General features: G+C 39.6%; 1 protein-coding gene across 6 annotated transcripts in view; it reads right to left on the minus strand.

Annotated features, from left to right (window-relative positions):
- The window catches only part of TRIP12 (thyroid hormone receptor interactor 12), a 79,971-nt gene that overhangs the window by 60,345 nt on the left and 325 nt on the right, over nucleotides 1-19,301 (minus strand). For 3 of the 6 annotated variants that reach the window (XM_042042515.1, XM_042042514.1, XM_042042512.1), the window contains exon 1: nucleotides 19,070-19,229. The exons of 1 other annotated variant lie outside the window; for it this stretch is intronic. The gene's annotated coding sequence lies outside the window, so the exon portion shown is untranslated. Of the gene's footprint in view, nucleotides 1-19,069; nucleotides 19,230-19,301 lie in introns of those variants that run through there. 2 more of the 6 variants (XM_042042517.1, XM_042042516.1) reach the window with 1 other exon arrangement.

Consider the following 19,301-nt stretch of genomic DNA (forward strand, 5'->3'; position numbering starts at 1 on the left):
GGTTGTCAGGACTGTGTGATTCAAAAGATCATCCATGCCATGACCCCAAGCAAGCAAAGCAGCACACTTACCTACTGACTTTTGTCTAGTGAGAGGACTGGCAGATATGAGAGGTCAAGTATTGTTTAAGGAAAAATCTAAACACATGCATCACATGCTCCAGTGTTGATAAGAACCCTTTTGTGACAATGACTGAATTGCAGAAGTTGAACAGTCTCCCCTGCTTCAAGCAAGTCAATTGAATTTAAGTCTGAGACTGCAGAGACCTTTCACTGAATCTGGTACGGGAAAAGCAAACTAAAGACTTCTTCAGGGACCCGGAAGAAACTTAAAAACTTGTTCCATTAAGATTACAGAAAACTGACACCCATCATTACTTTAGAAATAAAACAATGGATTGGCTTTTATACCACAGTCAAAACCTCGATAAGTCCTTCTGGGCTGTGGAAAAGTCAAATTGAAATAGCAAAGGGGGCACTACTCAAAATTACAGAGAAGTTCAGGTACCACTGGCAGTCAACAATACAACTTACTTGTCAGCTGAAGAACCAAGAGAAACCTACGCATGGAAGGGAGGGCCACAAAGTAGCTAAAAAAATTTTAAAATTAAGCACCCGCAGAGGTTAGACAGCAGAACATTCCCATGCATCTGAACAGCTTAAAGGAACAAAAAGAACTCAAGCCTGTAGAGGCTACAAGGGCAAGCTCAGGTATCTCAGGTCTGATTGTACAACCGGTCCTCCCAGTTCATGGTACACAGGATCCATAGCTTCATTTCATTACTGAAGAAAAAAAATCACCCTATTTGTGCACTAAGAAATTAAAACCAGGTCTAAATCTTAACTGAACTCTTGCAAGGTGGTTGAGGCGGCTACCTAACATTAAGACAGTAAAAACCTTTACTCCTATGGTCCTTTTTTTAGCTCTGGAAAAACAAACTGCAGTCTGAGGAGAAAAATTAAAGGAGTTGCATGGAACAAATATAATGGTCTCTTGAGGGCATCCCTCTTCAGTTCTGCCACATCACTGCTTTCTTTCTCTTATGTTCATCAAGGACTGAAATATTACAATTTGTATCACTCTGTGGACTGCACTTTGGTTCACAAAGTAACACAAATGTCAGTCAGATCTTTGATCCTCATCCAAAGGAGAAGTTAGGAAAAATGAAAAGCATTTCAATTTTTTTCTCTTGCTTCTCTGTAGTTCTACATTATGTATTGAAAGCGTTGTCAATAGCAACTATTCCTCTTGTTTTTGAGTGCATCAGTAATAGAGTTAACAATAAAAATAATCTCCTAGAACATTTACTCACTACTTCATTCAAAGAATTTGCCCTTGTAAAAAAATTCAAATATCAAAGTTGTTCTTCTCCAAATAAACCAAATTTGATACCTTTCCTTATCACTGTTTGAAACATGTCCAAACTCGCTCAGTGTAAGTTTTCCTCTAGTGTATGGTTTGATTTGAATTCATTAACAAAGGAAGGGAATGCTCTCACTGTGGCAGAGGGCCAGGACTCAAAGCTTCAAGAAAATACTTTTGTGTTTACAACACCTGTAGTTTCTCAGTCTGAATTCAGTGTTCTATATTATTTTGTCTTTTTAACCACCTAAACATAAAGTTCTGTTGCATAATTCAGTCAACTCTGCAGCAGTTAAATTTTTTACTACAGAGATATAAAGATTATCAAAAGCATAAGAATCCAGAAACTCTTGAGTCAACAATCTATATCAAGGAAAAGAACAGTCTGATCTGGATAGCTGCAAGTCAGACAGAGATAGCTCAGCTTAAGAAGCAGCCCAGAGGTATTTAAGCCACGTCAGTAACACAAAAGATTTTTTAGACCACACAGAGAACAGGCACACACAAACATAGCAAATGTTAGCTGCAAAATACTGAACCACGTTTCATATCTTTGTTGACAGATCTTTTTCCCTTTTAGCACAGCAATGGGAAAGAACACAAAAGTGAGGAACAAATAGGTTCAACGTTTCTTCCATACACTTGTGTCACAGAGCAAAATTTTTCTGCCAAATCAGTCCTACAGCAAGAGCTTGACTTCACCTCTACAGGACCTTTAAAACTACTGTTACATACTGACAACCTGCTCCAAGCAAAGTCTACACTACGAGAGCCTCAGGATGCAGTTCTGCTATGTGGTCTTAATAAAAATGGAGTTTCAACCTGCTAATAACAATGGAAATAATGGCTCTTTTGTTTTTTAAAATTAAACAAAAGCAACTCTCTCCAACAGAAAAGAACATTTTCCAACAGCCAAATTATGACCAAAACTTTGCTGTTTGTACACAGAGAGAACTCCGTTTCTTGCAGACTTTTAACAAAAAAAACATAATAAGCAATAGAAGTAAAATCTTACCTGATCTTCATTTTCAGCTTCTCTAGAAACCCTTGTTAAGTAGGAGCCAAAAGTCACTATCTGTACAGTGGCTTAAACTTTCACTAACATCATAATAAACAAAAAAAACCCAAAACCAACCAACCAAAAAAAACCCACACAAACAAAAAACACTGTCTGGCAAGAATGAAGGAGAAGACTCTATTCAGTTCAATAAGGAACTTTTACCTTCTGTGAGACAACATGAATCAAAGCACAGAATCATTCACAAAGCGCAGATCAGTGACACTGCCAGAAGAGAAGGCAAGCTAGAAACAGGTGGTCCAGCTAAGACCAAGTAAAACAGGTGTAGCAAAGTTAGGAGGGGGCATTTATTACCAGTGAAAAAAAGAAAAAAATCAGCTCAGTGATTTGTACAAATTTCAATTTAGTAGCTTATTTCAGTACTTTTATGCAAGTGAACCAAGAATTACTCAAAACCATCACCCACTCTAAATCTGCCCTGCCCAATGCTTAATGCCCAGCTGCCTTTGAGCTGCATAGCTCCATTTACTTACAACACTGAGTCTGAACACAGAAACCTACTGCTCCAACACCGAGCCTCTTCCCTATTCTAATTCCATAGACCAGATGGTGCCTTATTTGCAGTTGGCCATTCACCTGCATCTGGCACACCACAGCCCTTAAGCAAAACCAAGTGCAACAGCACAAGACAAATACTGATATGGTACACAGCCATGTCCTACCTGTAGAGCCTGTTAGACAATACATGCCCCAAGTTGCAGCATGGAAGGTTTTCTGAAACCTGCCAAATTCAATCAACTTTTGCCAAGCTGTCTTAAATTACTGAGAGACCTAGTGAGCTCAGTGGCTAGTAATGGTTTGGGACAAATGGTTTGGTCACCCGAAGTCTAAATTAACACAAGATGATCTCTGCAATCTCCTAGAAAACTGTAAAGGGAAAGGCAAAAACAAAGCAAAAAAACAAAAGCTAAGAACTTCAATTAGCCACTAGACTGAAGGAATTCAGAGACTAGATGTTACAGAAGTTACTGCTGGAAGAAGAAACAAAAACCAGTTGACTTGTATATGTGGATTAGAAAAGTGTGCCACAGATGAACTCAAGACCACAGGTCTAAAGGTATAATGAAAACATGATAAAGGAGGAGGAGACTGGGTCATTTTGTTAATATTCAGCTTCAGCTCTAAACCAGTCTACAAAAAACTGTTCAGTAATACCCACATGTCTTAAAGAAAAAAACTACAAAGATAAAAACAAAAATTCCAAGAAATAACTTATGTTTCCAAGGCCAGGTAGAAGGTACTCATCTGTTTACTACTCACTTAAAATGGGCCCTCAGATTTTTGCATCTTCAAAATATAATTTAGACAAGTTTGGGACAAATCAGGAGGTTTTCAGGAGTTTTCCTGTTGTTTTTCTAATCACTGATATCTAGCACTGACTCAGGCTAATGGCTGTTGAGGCTTCCTTTCCCACACTGGCTCAAGCAGGTTATGCTGTCCTCCTGAACAGAGACTTCATCCAAATGCTACACTAAAAAGGTCACAGACCTAATGCATAGCAAGATTCCTACACCACATGACACAATCTCGGAAATGGTTTAATTGCAGTTGTTGAGGAAGAAATCCAATTAAAACAGGTTAAGTTTCCGGCTTCCTCAGCACTGGATCTGCATATGGATCTTTTGCTATCACAAGAATACTGTAACAACAAACAAAGGGATTAAAACACATCTAAGTGTTCTAAATTGGGCAGTGCTCAAACCAGCAGCCCCTTGGAATTAATTATGTGCCACAGACATATTTTCTCAACCACAGAAAAAATTACACATTTACATTATATCTTACAGTGATGTAATTAGGAGCAAGCTCCAATATACATACCAAATTACTGACACAGGCACAATTAAAGACATTTACCTTGTATGAAACCATGAACCAAACTGTCTACCAAATATCTGTATAAACAGAAAAAGTTCTTTGTAAAGCTGAACAAAAGAAAGTCACAACCCAAGAAACACCTGTTAAACACTAATGATTAAGCTGTCTTTAAACTGATCCTATCAATGATAGGATCATGACTTTACAGCGTTCAGAGCTATTCTTTCATGTTAAATACACGGAACAACACACAATATTAGCTTCCACAACTGTATTTTAGGAAGGTTCAAATTTTTAGAGTCATGGAAAAAGCTGTCAAAAGCTAGAGCTTTATGAAGGAATTAAACAACTTTATGGCACGCTTTATTGCCAAGTGTCTACTCCACTCTGCACATTTACACCTTCTCAGTGCTCCATAAATAAAACAAGGGAATGTTGTAGGAACAAGGTATTGTACAGGATGTTGAACTTGAGCAAAACTAAACATTAGAGCTCTTTCAAGTGCTTTTTAGCAGGATGCCAAACTTAGTCTCAGTTTTAAACTAGACAAGAACTCATCATCACCAAATACACACAAAAAAGTCTGCTACAAATTCCTCTCTTCCTTCCCATATGCATAAGTACCACCAGGACTTTTTTCTGCTTTACTTCACCAGTGATTATTACCTCATCTTTCCCAGGTTACCCACACACTTTTCTTGAACAACTGTAACTGTACCCATATGTTACAGCTCACAAGACTAACAAGCTAACACTAATGAGGCATTTTTCCTAGGGTCCTAGCATGGCCAGGTTTGTCAAAGCCTGAACTCCATGTCAATAGTCAATCACTTCAGAGTTGGAAGAAAGGTTCCTTACATTTCTGCCAACAAGATGTTCCAATAGGTACTGCCTAAGTCTGCTCAACACTTTTTGTTATTTTCCAGCTAAACTGCTGCTCTGATGTACTGATTCACAGACTAATACAGAACACTTATCAAAACACAGTCTCTTCACTACCCTGAGACACTCAAAAGAGCAAGCAGAGCTGTAAGTTTTCTATAGCTTGATCAAAATGATTATTTAAGAAGTAGCTATTACAATAGCTGGTTTGATAAGCCTTTGCTCTTGCAATTTGCTCCGTGACCCAATCAGAATACTCAAACAGTTGTCTCCTATACAGGTGACCTTTCATCCAACACTAATGATTAACTATGCTTTATAAGCAAACCTACAACCTACTGCCCCCCAAACAACACACTAATTTTGGCCTTGTCTAGGACTGAAACAGAAAATGGTGAGAAAGAGAGGAAAGGAAGACAGTGCTTCTTCTAAGTGCTTTGTGTATACATCAGTGATATAATACCTTGAAGCAAACAATGCATCCATCGTGCTACACTCCTAAAATATGTTTTAGCAAATGTGAAAATAGTCCCATACTGTTAATATGACATTGAATTGGAAGCAAAGTTCACTCAACTCCCATGCAAGCTTTCTTGTCTTTCTGGTTTGTTTTCGTGTCTTAGGTTTTTTTCTTTACGAAACATCCTTAAGACACTCCAAAACTACTCCACATCATCCTCTTTACTCTTTATTATAAGCCATTTAATAAAATGCACCAGTAAGGAAGACAAAGAAAAGGATATTTAACTGGAGAGAGCAGCTTCATCACGGTTCAAGATAAAATAACTCTTTACAACACTTGAGTAAAAAACACAGAGAATGGAGTGGCTTCAGCGAAAGATAAAAGAATATGAAATAGGCTTGTAAAGAAAGAGGGAAAATACCTGTAGGCCCAGAGGTGAGCCCAGTTTCTTCCCTTCCCTCTGCACAGTATCTTACATATCAAATGTAAAATGTAGATATTTCCTAAAGGCTGCAGCCTCTCTTACTCTTCCATCTATTTTGCAAACCAAGGATACTCAGCTGGAAGCACACACAGCCCCATCCCACATACGATTAATGAGCAAAATAGCATTCTAGTAATCCTAGTATCTTTACCACCTCCATTTCCCCACATCATGTCTTGCAAATACATCTTTTCTCCCATCAACTATTTCCTAGCACCTCCAACCCCTATTAGCTACCAAAGACGCCAAATTAATTGCACTAAATTTGGATCTTTATTCTATGCTTTTCAAACTTTATTTGCTTGCTTACTTTGTATTTAAAGCCCCCCCTGACAGAACAGTTTTGGGACACAGACACCATGTACTGCTATTTGAAAACAGCCTGATCTGTCCAACACAAATTTCTTCCACAGAACTGAAAGCTGATTAAAACACTGCTTGCCAAACATGCAGTTATCTATGAAAAAAATAGCTGAAACTATTTTCCATTAAATGTCTATTTTGTTAGAAAGTGGAGGATATAAAGCATCTAACACTGAATTTTCAAAATGGAAGTCTAGAGTTGTTTTTTCTTATATCAAGGGTAGCATATGCCACTAGCATATTATTAACATGGTAGTATTTATTATATTAAACAGTTGCATGATAAGAGCCTGAAAGTTTCAGAACTGCTTTTTCATTTTCAAGAAAACATTTCAGATGTGGTATCACAGTCTGTGTTTTATAATGGATACTTTTTGAATTAAAATTACAGCACAAACATTCTGTACATATTCAAGTATGACAGACGTTCTGAGACAAACACCTATTTGTTTTTTGGGTTTTTTTGTAACTCCATTAATTCTAAGCTAAGTGGTGACTACACTTCCTTATACTCTTCATACAAGACTTAACTCACTACTGAAGCTACAGCACAGATTGAGAGAAAACAGGCCAGACTTGAGGGCATTAGAGCCCTGAGTCTGCACCATGCAGTTGCTCAGGTGAGCTCCATTATATCTCCCAAAGAATACCAAGTACTGATGGAAGCTAAAAATTCCAACTACATTTCTTGGGAGACATCCTAGTGAGTGTGGTCACCTAGACAAAATAGGAAAGCAAGTTAAGTTGTTCTAATCCAAACCTACATGGAAGTCTTGTGTACTTCACAGAAGGCAGTTTCCAACTATTACATGTATTTACCCAAAGTTCCACATACCTCAGTGGGTATGGGGATAGAGTACAATCATTAACTGCACTACTGTATGCCAATGCAGACATTTTCATGCTAAAATTCAGCATATGAAACTTAGGGTGTTTGTCAAAAATGTAGATTGCATCTGTACAAGTTGATATAGACAATTTAAAACCTGACACTTTGATCTATCACCAACTGTCACAAGTTAAACTTTTCAAATTCTGCTGAAGCAACTTGAAATTACATCACCTTCTCCCTCCACTCTCCCACCAAACACTACTACAGTCTAGTCAAATAGAAAGAACAAAACAGTTTAAATGATAGGCAGTCACAAATTTGTATTTCCAAGTTATTCCCACTTCAAAGCTGGGCCACCAACCTTCCCAACAATACAGCAAACACCCCAAGAGTGGATACAATTCTAGTTTGTCATAATCCGGAATACTACTAAGTAGTAACAAACTACCTCGATTTTGGACGCATCTAAGCTAAACTTAGACATTTAAATCACTATATTCTCCCACAGGTTAAGCTGCTGCTTCTAGCTGCCACAGGTCTGGGCTTGCACTAGTCACATCCTGCATTTGATGTTGTCAACAGAAAGCCCAAACCCTTCTGAAATAGGCTTTTTAACCAGGTAGATCATATAAATAAAGCAAGGATAGGGGTTCACAAGCCCCAGCTCAGCTATGTCTCAGAGTTAGGCAAGAATTTGAGCAAATACAGTAGTTTGCATCTCCTCTACTTGTAACACTCAGTGACCTCTGAGCAGCATTCTTGAATCCATAAGCACAAAACTCTGGGTTCTTGAACTCCTTGACTGTCATTCAAAGCTTAGGCATGGCAGGTTCACATCTTTAGAATATCTTCCCTTAAGGGACATAAGCACACAGATTCCCATGGGAGCAACTATCCCGGTATAGCTGTAACATTTATGACAACACAGCTAGAATCAGTGGTATGAAAACTCAACACTTGTACATACTTATGCACTTCATTTTTTCTCCTCCTTAAGTTAGCCTTTAGCTAACTAGGTATTTTACACTAAAATCAGGCATTTAAAGTCCTCCAAGCTAAAGAAGTACAAAAACTACAGTAAGGAAAAATTCTCTTTACTTTAAAAAACAAACTACTATTTAAAGAGATACCCTTAGTGCTGACTGTACTTCCAGGAATAGGCCCTCTCCTTTCCTGAGGAACAAAGTCTATTTTTTTTCAAATATTTTCACAGGACAGCCTACCTTCCTTCTCTATGTCAGTAGTGTCATGACATTTTATTTCTTTACTCCATGAACTTATGTAGATAAACATTCTCACTGAACCAAAGCTTCAAAGTTTAGCAAGAAAGTACTCTTTGATGAGGACTACAACTTCCATCCAGTTGGTTTCAAAGCTGTGTTACAGCAACCACACTCGAGTAAGAATATTCTACCATTCAGACATAACTGGACATAAAATATTCTCAACTACTCTGAATGCACAGTCAAAGGCCCAAGGTTTTGAAAAACAACTGAAAATTAGGTGTCTCTCTAAGCTGTGGGTGCTTAAACATTTTTAACACTTGAAGGCAGGCAATAATGTTTAACTTGTAATGGTATTAAATCTTGAAATCATACTTCAGTAATGACAGGACATCAATAGACTCCAGATGCAAAAGGCTTTGTTTTTTGACAGTAGAACTCTGGACACTTGCTACTATTTCCAGGCTCACAGAAGAGAGGTCATTCATTATTTTATTTCTGTTTTGTTAAACCCAAAACTATTTAAACAACCAGTTGCTGTTAAGTGGCATCCAAACAGAACGCATCATTACACAAGTTTAACAGAAAGTATTTGCAATGATGGAAGACTATTACCCATAGAAAAAAATTATGAACTAAGATGAAAGCTTTATTATTATTACAGCCTTGCTTATTTCCAAATAACTACACAGGTGATATAGTTATCTAAACACAGAGCTGTTCCCTCAAAACTCCTCATTTTCCAAAGTTATCAAAACTTATAAGTTCCCTTTTCTTTCCTCTGTCCCTCTCCCAAAGCAGTAAGGATCCATCAAAATACAGAACAGTAAATTATTCTAATGAGACACTTGCAGTGCTGAGAAGTACAATATTACCACTCAATATGGAGATGCTGTACTTCAGTACTGAACCCGAAAAGCATTACTGTAAGCCAAACCCCTGTCAGTTGACCTAAGCATCAGTGACTACATGTTCCAGTTCCTCCCAGAGTGATGCTGGAGGGGAATGGGAGAAGAGGTGTGGAACCAATGCTTAGGTGTATACACCATCAGAGAGTAACTGAGAATTCTCAGTGCTTTTGTAAAAATCATGTTTATCTGGAATACTCTATCCCATCACAGTGGGCCTCGGTCAAGAGACATGAATTCCAGCCGAAAAACAGAAGGGTGATCTTAAAGAAGTTAACTAATAAAACCTGTATTATTTAACCTGGCAACAAGGCTGTAAATACTTTCTGTAAGTGCTAAGAATAAAACATCAAGGGAAGAAAATAGAGGATAGTATTGAGACAGTTAGCAGGCAAACAGCTATGAGAAACTTTCATGCTGCAAATAAGATGATCCTAGATTTTGAGAAATGACATGCTTAAAGAATATCCCAGGAGGACTCAAGAATTAAAAAGGCAAGTGTGAGGTCTCTTACTAAGCCTACTCCAGGAGAGTGTTCACTGACCTTACAGACAACTAACAAGTTCTGTTGTCCTACTATGCCTACCAGAGACAGGAGATGCTCATGCTGCTCAGGTAGAAAAATCTCTTTAAAGGCCCAATTCCTACAGAAAGCTAGTCCCCTCCTTTGGATCTTTTGGCTAAGGAAGTAACTAGAACACCATTCTTGTTATCGTAACAGCCATTCACTTCCTCAGGTGTAAAAACTCAGAGAAGACACAGCAAAGAAGCAAACACCTGTATTACCTACAATTCGTGAAGCTTTTCCTGTCCTTCTTGTCCCATGGCACCTACCACTGAAGCTCTGTTATGACTGAGGAGAGAAAACTTGACCCCACACCTTCTCCTGGGAAGGAGAAGGGGAGGCAGAAGACAGCCCTTCACAAAGCAAGCTATTGCAGTAAGCAGCAAGTTCTAGGATTTAAAAATAAAAAACCACAAACCATATACCACACTTTCGGATAGGGTTAGTCTGTGCAGAGGTTGTTTATCCAGCTTGATCCTTCTATTGCTGTGTCACTCTGTGCCCATATGTTCATGTTTGATATCTGCCACATTGGGGGGGGGGGGGGGCCGGGGGGGGACGGATTGGGGGGGGGAGGAAACTTGCCAAAGTTAATATATTCCAAAAACCAAACCAGTTATTCCATTTGTGGAAAGAGCTCTATGTAGAACTAGCAGACAAACATAGGAGTCCTATGAAAGTGCAACAGAGAAAATTTGTAATTGAGCTGCTAACATCCAATTCAATTGGTATTTCAGAATGGGTTACAGAAGAGAGAAAGTCAAAACACTAATTTAACTCTGCTGTTAGATCAATTAGCACTATAACCTGCTATCTGGTTTTGATTTGTCATCTTACTGAGCTGACCTTCCAAATAGTCTGATGATATTTTGGTGAAGGAAAACAGTACTGCAAATCTGTGAGTCTACAGAAGAAACCAATTCCTAGCTGAAAGGGGAGCAGCTTTTAAGTTAAAACACAATATGCAATTTGATGATGCAGAGTGATCTACTTGGCTTACTTCTGATAGAAGTTTTTAAGATGCTCCCACACCACTAAAATAGGGTTAAAATTAATTGTATAATAGCACAGTTGAGTTCTAAAAGGGTTTCCAGTAATTGCAAGGTAGATGTGAAACTGCAACAAAACAGATGCCACAAACAGAAGCAACACTAGTTTAGAACAGGCAGACTGCTGAGAACAGGTTGAGGGAGTTGATAGTGTTTCTGGTGACACTACAGGTATTACCAGCAGGAACCATAGTTAGCATTCAAGTGTGGGATCTCAATCTGATATAAACTCAAGATTTCGTCTGAATGAAATACATGAATTAAGAAGTTTTTCAAAACAGATGATACAATTGTTTATCCACTGACTTGTTACTTAATAGGAAACTACTTTATTTAAACAAGAATAGTTTTAACAGCTTTTGACTGTCTGTGACAGAAGCAAAAGCCTGGTAACACACAGGGAATATATATACTTTATTCCAGGCAACCTCTGGAAGCCATGAAGTATAGCAACAAGTGTGGTCACTGCATTGTATTTTGAAAGTGACAGATTGAGATTACTTTGCCTGTCACTTCAGTGGAGTCTCACAGACAATTTTACATTTAGTTTAAGTGTATTCCCAAAAATTAACTCATTGCTACATTTCTATTTACCTCAAGTTTTTACATAGTTCTCAGGTTCTAGCTTATTTGAGGTCTTCTCCATAAAGCACAATGAAGTTGGAATTTTCAGTGCCCATTCTGTTCCAACTCCAGTTTGGTTTGGACACTATGTCAAGAACCTCTAAACTATAAAAAAAAAAGTATGGCCATAGTGCTCAAATATGTCAACAAGGCATTAAAGTGGTACCATTCCTTCACACAGTAAATTTCACAAAATTCATCTTTCCTCTTCACAGCTAATCTGAAGAGAGCTCAGTTTCCACCCACTCCATGGAGCATTTAAATCTGCAGACTGAGGTTTGCAGTGGCATTTTCCTTAACACGCTTCTTCCAATTCTAGTTACAAAGTGCTGGTGAAAGTTCTGAGGGGCTGTCAAGAGCCAGGTACCCAGCATGGATACATTCCATTTCAAGTCTACAAAAATGCAGCAGAACTATATCAACTTAAGAGCTGCCATACAGGAAATTTGACAAATGCCTATTTGCTATCTTACTTTTGGCAAAGGAATATATTTGCTGTTCTGCCAAGCTTCTTGTAACTGAGTAAGGGAGTGAAACTAACTTCTTTAATCTATATTCTTATGGTATAATGTGGGTCCTTATTTTTGTTACCAGTCTTTTATTGTAGAAAATTATCTGCTAAATACAACAGACAGAATACTACCAGAGTAAGATACGGCACCATCCACTACCACTGCATAAACTTGAAAAACATTGTGGAACAGACTGCAGTAGATCTTTAAAGGACAAGCTTTAACACTTGGAATCCTGGCTTAAAGCTTGCCAAAGTTATGCAGCTCCCATCCCTTTCATTAAATGAGATTCAGCTGAAATTATGTTTTCTCCAGCTGTTTAACTTAAAGATCTCATATATACCTACCTAGCAATGTAGCTGCTTCTCAGGTGCTGTTCACTCAGACTTATTGACACAGCTTATGACTGTCTGCTGTCCTTGTTCAGCTGAGCTATTTCCCACCTTCCCCTCACCCCTGTACAATGGGTAAGTTCATCAAGCCATCACACCTGAAACAACTGCAAAGCTCAAAACAAGTGAAGTCTTAAGGAGAAATTACAGTTTCCAGTCAGTAAGTTGGTTATTAATGAAGTATATCCTTGAAATAGAGGAAGAAAACACTCACTCTCTAAGGAAGGCAGAGTTCCAAGTTTATATTCAGTATACAGCCTATTAATAAGAGGCCTCAGTTACTTTCTTCATTAGTTCTCTTTAAATGCACAGCCACATCTCACCTGTGATCAGAAGATTCAGTTACATTGCACACACCTTCCAGGACAGGACACTCCATACACTGAATAAGCTAATTACATAAGGGATTTGACATTAGAAGACACAGAACATTATTAACTTGGATAAGATGCCAACCTCTAGCCCTGACATTAACCACATCTTACAATATTACCTTGTCCAAAAATACACATCTATTACATGCTTCACAAAGGCATATATGATGTAAAGAGAGCTTCTCCTCACTAACTGAAGGAGTTAAAGTAAGTAACTAGACATGTAATTCAAGTCTCTTGATGAGTGGGTGGGATGCAGGTGTGTGTTTTTCCTTTTCTTTAGGACTGGAAGGAAGGAGGAGGCATGGGGGATACTGGAGTCCACCATAACTGGTGTTACTATGCATTGTTTCCATCTTTCCTTTTGTGGTGCCTCAACTCATTTATATTGCTCCTGCTCCAAAAAAACCTCATGTTTTCAACTCAGAAGGTACTATACAAGAGTGTATTTTTGATTTCCACATTTATTTACCTGTACTTTTACATCGAAGCAGCCTTGGACTAGAGCAGAGGTACAGAACAGACTTCAAGCACATAAAAGCCCACATACACAGATCTTTTCTCCTACCCAGGGCTGGTAAGACAAACTATCACAAGTTCAAAGTAAGGCAACTAAGACAGACATGGAGAAAAACGAGGGAGAACAAAACAGCATACATGCTTTCTAAAAGCAAACATAGCATAAGTCTAAACCTAGCTACCTAGGGGCATGAGTTTCTCACAGACCTATTTTTTCCTAATAGTTTTACTGCTAGAAACTACACCTCAAAATCAAGGTAAAAAATTAGAGTTACTGATCTGCATTAATAAAAAATTGGTATTAACCATGCTTCAAACAGCCAGCCACAAAACTGAAGGAGGTGCACACTGCTAGTATTAAGTCTAATGCCCATCTCAGGGCTTGACAGCCTTCTGAAAGTTTAACACCTTTGTTCCCCAAAAATCATACATACATCAGAAAATAAAAAACACATTTGTATTCTTTTATTTCCAGCTTTACAAAAGTCTATCAACTATTTGCCCTTCTTTACACTAAGTTTACTTATTTGGACTTCATGCAATATAACACAAGTTGCTCTGAAAGCAGAATAAATGTGAAATACACCTTGTCTTTCAGATCTTAAAAAAAAGCCATCTTATTCAAAAAGTACCAGGGACCTCAGCTTCCATTTTGAAACACCAAATTGCTCCCTACAACTCAAGGTTCGCATTCCAGAAGGTGACTCAGACCCTTTCATACCTTTTATGAAGGTGAGATCTTTGCAGTTCAGCATGTGCACTTTATTGAGGACACTATCAAAGCAAATCATTCAGAAAACACAGAGAAAATGGGATTTTCCCCCTAGTCCCTGAGCCAGCAGGGTATTACTACACACTAAGAGCATCCTTCCACAGTTTCTTCTCCAAACATACCTTTGTATGTTCGTAAGATTTGGGTTTTTTTCACCTTCCTTATCACTCAAGAAAACGGAGCTCTTTTTATCAGGTTGTGATCAATGGAAAACTATTTATTCAGGAGTAGAAGAAGTCAAATGTGAGAAGGGCCAAGTAACTTCCTGAGGTCCTTCCCAAACTGGTTTACTAGAAGAATCCTAACAAGAGAGGCTTTTCTGGAGCAACCAAGGGCAACTATGGCTTGAACATCATTGCTAGTATTTCTCATGCATCTTCAATATTGAAGTCCAGTATTAAACTACCATGATTAACTTTTTTGTTAATACACCTAAGTTTTCAATTTTTCCTATATTAAAGTTTCCCCTTCCAGAGTGGACCATCTACTGCTCTCATGGCAGCTTTCTGCCAAATTTGTACTGAGTACCTTCATGAGTCAAGTTAGACTGGCAACAGTCAGTACATTGCAAGACAAGCTGTATTACAGACAGAGAGAGAGTAAACAGATTGGTTCTGTGTCCTTGAACCCTGGCTGCCAGACAGAATTGAAGGAGAATATGACTGCATTTTTACACAGCTGGATTCTACCAACTTGATGGCAGGACAAGGAGAACCATTGCTCCTCAAACTAAACTTCGTACTAAAGCAACCATTGCTGGCACCTGAAAGCAGGGAGGAGAAGCCAGTTGACTTAGTCCTGTCCTCCAGAGGCACTCTATATTTGATACATAGCTAAAATTTCTTTATTTTCAGAAGACAGCTTTGAAGCATGAATTCAGCAAACTGTTTTGTTAAAAAAAAAGACATCCTGAGACAAGTGGCTACATACAAGCGTTTTTTTCATTATTGATCACCACTGAGAACTGCAAACAGTTTTGCTCCTTGAGAAGCACTTTATTTCATGCAAACTGAAAAAAAAATAAATACATCAGGAAGAAAAAAGTTATTATTTTTGCAGTTACCAACCTCATGTCCTACATTAAAACTGAGCTATTAAAACTCTCAAGAAGTTGCTTCGTATACTGTCAGAAATCTGTTGTGATACTATACCGTGATTAAAATATTAAGAACACATTTAAAATATTACTTCGGAAAACTAAGAACACTCACCCAAAGCTAGTATATTACTTTACCAAAAAAAAAAAAAAATATATATATATATCTATATATATATAAATAAATAAATACATCTGACGTACTACTACCTTCAGAATCAGAACTGAATGGGGCAGTGACAGCTTGATGAAAAGAGCATAACAGAGCTCACAAAGTGCTTTTTAGGGAGTGTTACTAATTTGACAGGTGATGAACAGGACACTGATCATCCACGACGCCAATGGGAGATCCCAGAAACATGCAGGGTTAAGTTTTTGCCAATGAAATAGTACACCATGTTGTACAACTTTGGCATTTGAGTATACTTTGTCACAATAATTTAGCCTCAGTTTGACAAAAGACAGATCCATGATCAAAAGTGTTCTACATGATGCTTACCAATTAGTTTGTTAGAAAATATAGCATGGCCTATAAATACAAGATTAACACAGATAGCTGTGAGATTAATTTAGCTGCAAATCAGGTACACACATGTAGTTTACTTAATAACTTTCCTACTTTTGCTTCAGCTTCATCACTTAGAAACAAAAGGAATTCAGTCAGGTTATGTTTCTGGATTGCTGCAGAGTAAGTAACTATACTGGGGATGTAAGGATCCACATGGAAATTGATCATGTGTCCATTGATGGCATTAAAGCCAAATGCATTATATTTTTGCTACACTGCCGCAGAAAGAATAGTGGTGTTGTCACCTATAGCTTTAGGCCTCAAATTCAGGAATGGTTTTAAAAGCTCAAGTTTTCAATTACGGTTTTTTTCTGTAATATTTATGCTCTGGGTTTGAAGACAGTCAAAGTACAATATAAAAAGAAAAACAAAAACAAAAAAACCAAACCAAAACAAAACAAACAAAAAAAAAACCACACCAAACACAACTTATGTGCAATTCCTGATTAGGAATGACAGCTTTGATTATTCATTTACTGGGAAGATGTAGAATATTTCCCCTAATGGTCACTTTAGCCTGAAGAACTTTTGCAAGACATCAAAAGACTCCATTTTCATAAGCTCTTACTCAACAGGTTGGCACTCCTGCTGAAGTAGATCTGCTATATTAGTAAGTAGTAATGTCACACTGTGGCTGACCTACAATTTTTCTATTAACAGCTGAGACATGTTTAGGTTCCTACCTATGGAACGATTTGAAGACTGAAGACTTACAGGTTGTTAATTCAAGTTTACTACTCATATTTTTCTCAGAAAGACCCTAAGAACAGAAAAAAAAAATCTGATTACCTAACACAACAATAAGATACACCGAACAGTAAAAATTAAAAATAACTTGCGTTTAAGATCAAAACAACTGAGGCACTCACAATCAGCTGCATTTTACAAATATAGAAACTATTACAAGTTAAAAACAAGTAAATTTCCAAAAACTTTAAATATTCTTTACAGAATTTATTCACCAGAACATTGGTTTTAAACTTCTTAGTTCAAATACAACATATTTTGTTAAAATACCAGCTGCAAAAACTGAAATATTAGTATTTTCATAAGTATATTTAACTCCTATCAGTATTTATTAAGTAGACTACCAAACAATAGAAAGCTATAGTTATTTTTCCAGTGCTTTCATGTCCATTACGTTTATTTTTACATACATAAAATGAAACTTGTTTAAGAAGTTTTAGCTTAATGAAACTCTTAATAATAAATCTCAGAAAACTCAGAAATCAAATACCAAAAAAAAAACCACCAAACCCAAACCAAAACCCCAAGCCTGTACAACTAGAACTCTAGTTTTCAGAGTGGAGAACTGGAAAGAAGAGACTACACCAGAGATAAACAGAAATAATCACAGCAATGCTTGCTAGCTTTTAATGTCTTATGAAAGTATATCCACAGTGACAGTTCCCATAAGAAAATCCTGAAAAATTAATTCAAGTGCTCAGAATTCCTTTTCTTTCTCATTATGACAGATGTACTTCAAATTTATCAACTGGTAACTACTCAACTCCTCTTTCTGACAACCTTTAAAGCACCAGGAAGCTCAAAATTCATATTACACACAACACAAACTGTGGAAGTTACTCTGAGTAAAGTTTTGCATTACAGTGTAGAAGCTCTGAATCAATATTATTTCTGCTGAACAAGGCAGGAAGAAAAAAAAACTGAACAGTCTTTTTAAGAAAAAAAAAATTGATTTAAAATAAAAATTATTACTGCATGGCTACACATAATAAAAACACTTCCAAAACAAACTACACACTCTCTGAAAGCATTCCTAAGTTCCATGCCAGACTTACAGAATAAATTTAGGCCAGTACCAAGCACTCGTTTCTTCCCCGTGTGTAAATGCGACACAATCAGGCCTCACATGCAGGCCTCTCTCTCCAACACAGGCAGGACCTTTGTTCGATACGTCGATGTTTTTCCCCCAAAGCCCTTGACATAACTTTCCATTCTTTCCCCTATTATTTTCCGGTTCCCCGTCTAGACTTTGGGACTCCCGAGCCGTGCAAACCCCCGCCTGCCGGAGAGCCCGTGCACTCGGAAGGGGGAAGGGGGAACAATAAAAAAGTTGGACACAGGAAGACGGGCCTGCAGGTCTGGCGAGAGCCCCGGCCTCGGTTCCTTCCCTTCCCCGGATCACCGGGGCAGCAGTCGGGAGCCCCAGTGCCACCAGCCCCCCCAAACTCGTCCCACTACCCAGCCCCCCGGGAAAAGGGAAAGAGGAAGAGCCAGGCAGGAAAGGCAGAACCCAGCGTTTGATCAGCCTCCAAGTACGACGCATTATGCAAGCAAACGCGAGGACCAGGCAACTTGCTTCTTGACTGAAAACAAGAAAAACATCAGCTCTAAAACATTTAGCTGCGAAAATAATCCCTTTCGTGGGCAGCCAGCTTTGTGACTCCGACCCCATGGGCGCCTCCGTTTTCTACCCACCTTCTTCCTCCCCCCAAAAAAGCTTGTGAAATATGGACGTCGGCCGATTGTTTAGCATTTTTACCGAGCTGGGCAGGGGGAAAAGAAAGAGAAATTGCTATTTTTTCCTTTAAGATAGTCCATAGCTCCTTCAGAGGAGGGGAAAAAAAAAAAATAAAGGGGGGTGGGAAAGAAAGGAGCACTAGGGAAAAGGGGGCCAAGCGGAGTGGGGGAGGGAAGACGGGGAAGGGCATCGAAATCGGCACGGCAGTGTCAACACTGACACTGCCCTTTTGTATCAGCAGCCACATAGGGCCCGCGGAGGGGCGGCCGCGCTGCCGCCCCCCCTCCCCGCCAGGCGACCCGGGAGAGGCAAGGTGGCCCCAGCACCCCCGCCCGGCGTGGGGGAGCGAGGGATGTCCCTGCAGCGGGCTCGGGGACCTGGCCATTTTATCAGCTTCGTTTCCACCCCTTCCCTCCACGCCGAGGGCCCCACTCCACCCCTCCGGGCCGCCCCACACACTCACCAGTGCGGCGCCGTGTCGTTCCCGGCTCCCCTTCGCCCCCCACCCCTATCTGCAACAATGCTCCGGGATGGCGCCGCTCCCCTCCCCCTGCCCCGGGCCGCCAGGAAGGGCAGCTTGGCTAATGCCAGGATGACACAACAGGCCCGGCCCGGAGCCGCCGAGGGGCCCAGCGAGCGCCCCGCCGCCCCGCGCCCGCCCCCCCGGCGCCCCCCGACCGAGCGGAGGGGCCCCGGGTACCTAGTTTGTCCCGGTGCGGCCTCCGCAGACGCTCCGTGCCTCCCTCCTCCCGGCAGCAGCCGCCTCGCTTCCCTTCAATTATCAGCTGAAGCCGCAGCACCGAGCGACGCCTCGTCCGCCGCCTCCGCCGCCGAACCCCTTCCAGCGGCGCGAGGGGGAGGCCGCGGGACTACTTTCTCCTGGCGCCGGGGCCCCGCCGGGGCCCGCGCGCGCCCCGGGCCGGCGGGCGGCC

Source organism: Corvus kubaryi, unplaced genomic scaffold (assembly GCF_017639235.1).
Source record: "Corvus kubaryi isolate FWS band 111438036 unplaced genomic scaffold, C.kubaryi_AGA036_p1.0 37397, whole genome shotgun sequence".
Lineage (NCBI taxonomy): Eukaryota > Metazoa > Chordata > Aves > Passeriformes > Corvidae > Corvus > Corvus kubaryi.